This window comes from Palaemon carinicauda, chromosome 12 (genome assembly GCF_036898095.1).
Source record: "Palaemon carinicauda isolate YSFRI2023 chromosome 12, ASM3689809v2, whole genome shotgun sequence".
Taxonomy (NCBI): Eukaryota; Metazoa; Arthropoda; class Malacostraca; order Decapoda; family Palaemonidae; genus Palaemon; species Palaemon carinicauda.
In genome coordinates this window covers 109,889,855-109,894,854 of record NC_090736.1, presented here as the reverse complement: position 1 = coordinate 109,894,854, position 5,000 = coordinate 109,889,855, and positions in this window count along the sequence as shown.

The window sequence follows — 5,000 nt, the reverse complement described above, 5'->3', positions numbered from 1 at the left end:
TACACTGTAACGGTATTTCAATGTGTGTGTATATATATATATATATATATATATATATATATATATATATATATATATATATATATATATATATATATATATATATATATATATATATATATATATATATATATATGTGTATATATATATATATATATATATATATATATATATAGATACATATATACATTTATTTATATACGTATATATATACATTATTTATATACATATATATGCATATATATGTATATATATATATATATATATATATATATATATATATATTTATATATAAATACATATATATATATATATATATATATATATATATATATATATATATATATATATATATATATATATATATATATATATATATATACACACACATATATATATATATATATATATATATATATATATATATATATATATATATATATATATATATATATATATGTGTATATATATATAAATATATATATATATATATATATATATATATATATATATATATATATATATATATATATATATATATATATATATATATATATATATATATATATATACATATATATATATATATATATATATATATATATATATATATATATATATATATATATATATATAATATACATATATATATACCTCAAAACATACCTCTTGGAGCAGTACTCGCCATTGCCAACCACCCATATACCCAAGCTTTTTAATCTCTCTCCAGGACAGTTGGGGACCAAAAGGCTTTGGCCACCATCAGTGAAATCACGAGTATCGTTCACCTGCCATCTGCCGAAAATGGCTCTCCTCTGGAGGTGAACCTACTTTGTGCCATTTGGGTATTACGTCGATCCAACCTGTATGTGCTGCTATCCCCAATGTTGATATTTTACCTATGAAGTACCTGAGGACCAGTGTTGACGCTTTTATGGCCAGCCACTTCACCACCTCCAAGTCCTTCATCAAGGCTTCTACTAGTGATGAAGAGGATAACTATTCATCATCGACCCAAACAGACGTCAATACAATAGGAAAGAATGTAGTTTGGACACAAACATATACCCTATCACGTGCTACAGTGGCAACAAAGCATCAATACCCGCAAATGCCCACACTCGCCCGTGCCCAAACAAAGACCTCTCCAGCCACTTACTAACATCCATCAGCTGCAGGTATGGCACTACCACTCCAGATTCACAGCTGATGCGAAGAGATTTGAGAACTGTTGTTGATGGCCAAAAATTTTGTAAATAGTCCTTGACTTATGACTGTGACTTCTCAATGTCACTAATCTTTTCTTTTTGTATGATGTAGGTTCAGGCTTATATTTTTTGGTACACGCTTGTGCTTGCCATTCTCCTCTACAATACGCTACCAGACACAAAGTAATTATCCTAAGCCTGCCAACTTCCGCCCTGGGGGCTGCCAACGACTTTGCGATCTCCAAACAATGGTATGAGACTTTCACATTATTGTTTGGGAATACCAAATACCATTGGAAGTTTCTCATTGCTGACATCACATTGCCAATCCTCGGTGTTAACTTTTTCGCCCATTTACACCTCCTGGTTTAAGTTTCTCAACGATGGTTATTCATTATGTCATTGTACTCATTTAAACCTTTTCAACCATCCCCTTCTGACCTCACTCTCTACATCAGCATAGCTAATGATGCCTGCGCCCCCCGCCTCACGTTTTACCCGGAAGTCATCCATCTAGAACACCATCAAGCGCACACGGTTCCTTCCAATTCTAGTATTTATCACCATATCAAGACAACAGGAGCCCCAGTATTCACCAGATTCACGTGTCTGGAACCAGATAAATTGGCAACTGCTAAATGATCATTTGTTGTAATGGAAAACATGGGCTTTTTCCAGAAGTCCTCGAGCTCATTATCGTCACCCTTACACATCATCCTAAAAAAAAGGGGCTCCCTTCAACCTTGTGGTGTTTACAGGCATGTGAGCATACACAGTAGTGGATCGCTACCTTTCCCCAAACATCACAAACATTACCTACTTACAGAGAGCAATTTTTTTTCTCCACGCTTGATCACTTGAAGGGATATTATCAAGTGTCCATGACACATGAAGACATCACCAAGACTGTCAATATAACCTACGTCAGTTCATATACCTTCAACTAGTCCTGTATTGTCCTTCATAAGGCTGGGGCTCATTTTCTGCGGCTTATGCATGGCATCTTAGATGACCTTCCCTTTTGCCCATGTTACGAGAACAACATACTTGTGTTATCCTCAAAAGAGGAACACCATTATCACCCATGCATTGTGCTCATCTGCCAACAACAGAATGGCCTTTCACCCAGTTACCATAAGTGTACCTTTGTCACCAACTAAGTATCAAAGATTTAAAAGAATTCTTGGGCATGATCAACAAATATCACCGGTTCCTGCCAGCCATTGCCACCACGCTTGCCTTCCTCTATGCCTCCCTCAAGTGAACGCAAAAATATCTGAAGTGGGATCCCTTTCAAGAAGCGGCCTATTGCACTCCTAAATGCCCTATCAAACGCTGCTGCTGTCATGTTTTTCTTGACACATGACTCTCGTCTTCTCTCCATCGATACCAGAGACGATTTTATTTTCACAGTACTTGAACTAGTGGTAAATGGCTTGCACAGCCCATTGGCCTTTTTCAGTAAAACACTGTTCAATGCGGAATACGGCTACTAAACCTCCAACCGAGAATTGCTGATGGTGCATTTGGCAGTCCATCACTTTTGCCACATCTTAAAAGTTATGTTCTTCGTCATTTGCAGAGACTACATGCCTCTGTCAGACTCCTTCACTCGACAGTATGGCCCTGGTCAGCCCATCAACGCCGACATATCTCTACCATATCCAAATAAGATTGCACCCATCAGCACATCCATCATAAACTGAATCCCGTTGAAGATGTTCTGTCAAGACACACACTGGCTGTATTCACCTGTATTGGATTACAAGGCTTTATCAGAAGCCCAAGAAAAACATCCAGTGTACCAAACATGTAAGACATCATGCACATCCCTCCATTGGGAAGATTTTGCCTTCTGTGACGTCAGTACTAGTAGGCCACTTCCGTGGATAAGGGACCCCATGCGCCATCTGCTGTTTTGTTTCATTTGTGGCCTTTCACATCCATCATGCCAATATACTTCAAAGCTACTGAAGACGAAGTTCATTTGTCACAGCATTACTAAGGATGCCAAAGATCGGATCTAAAGCTGTATTTATGGCAAACTTCCAAAGTTCATCAACACACGGATTCCGCACTGGGCTCCTTCCCTCAAACTTAGTTTTGCTTTACCCTCATTTGCATCGAGGTAGAGGGCCCCCTCTCAAATCACAAGGACAGTGTAACCTATTTACCGCCATTGATAGCCCTACTAGTTGACCTAAAGCCAGCACCATGCAAACTGTAACGTCTGCCTAATGTACATCCACTTTACTCTCAGAGTAGGTAGTGAGAATTGGTATCCCTGAGCATATTACTTCTGACATCATTAGCGAGTCTCCTCGGCATCTCTCTACATCAGACAACTGCCTACAACCCAGCAGCCCGCAGAATGGTTGAACATTTTCATCTCACCCTCAAAGTAGCATTTACGTTTCAATGCAATGACTACAACTGATTTACTCAGGTTCTTTTAGTCCTCCTAGGACTAAACACCAATCGTAAAGACAATGTATGGTGTATGGTGACCCTTTGGTCACCTCTGCCCAATTTGTTTTCATTTGTAACCTTCTCCAACAATCTCACGTGCCTAGGTAATTTTATGGGAAAATTTACTGAATCCCGCAAGAATTACAAGCCCCAGCGAAGCAACGCATTCAGACAGGTTTGCACAAGGCATCATATGTTTTATTGCACAATGACACTAGGCAACCACCACTAACCAGCCATTAAATGGCTTTTTTTCTCGCTTTCTGTCAGATACTGAATGCTTTCTTAATTAACATGTATGACAAAGAGGACTTGGTCCCTATTGATTGCCTTAAACTTGGGTATCATCTGCATAATGATCCGCATACAGTGCGCCTCTAGAAAAGGAGGGCACCCTTTTTCACATGTCCCACATGTCTTTCACACAGGCTCGTACAGTGTAATAGCTTTTTATCCACATCTCGCTTGCCCCATCGCCGCACTGATAACATAATCTCTTTGAGCTTGCCTTTTCATACATTTGTCGATTTGAAGTTTTGTATATAAACCAATTATGTGCCGAATAAATGTTAGTTGCACTCATCTGACCTCTCTGTCATAACCAAACAAAAACTTCACACAGTACCCCTTCATATCCACTACTTGATCACTACTTTTCCACATATATACTTTGCTATTTAATGGTTTAAGTTTCTTTTGTATCAATACAAACTATTCTTTTTATGATATGCATATATAAAGCCTATCTTATTTCTTAATCATTATACATAGGCTGCAAAATTCATCAATCCAGGAAAAATAATTTGAATATAGGATGATACTCTGAAGTACATGATTTTTTTTTTCTTTTTTGTGCTTAAACTAAGAAATATTTCAAGGATTTATGAAAATTTATGGACAATGAATGAAGTACTATACCTTTATAGGACACACACCTTCAAATATCACGGAAGACTAAAATTTACATAATGACTTTGTTAAAAATAACATATGAAGTAAAAGGATGGTCAGAATTATGGAAAAAAAGATATATACATATGCATCATGCCAAAAATAAAAAAATGTTAATGCCAGAGATTAATCTCAAAATCCGGAATAAAAAATTGAATAGACTACAATTTTTCTCCAACACATTATGAACAGAGTCTGCAGCTGAGGACCAGACGGGAGAACAGTACTAAAAAAAAAGGCAAAATGAACGAATCTAAATATACTTAATAAGCGACTGATAGATAAAAATTTTAACAGAGTTTCTCGGTAAGCCATTTTTTCTCTCCAATCAAAGACTAAAAAGATCGAATGTGTTTCTCAAAATCAAACTTG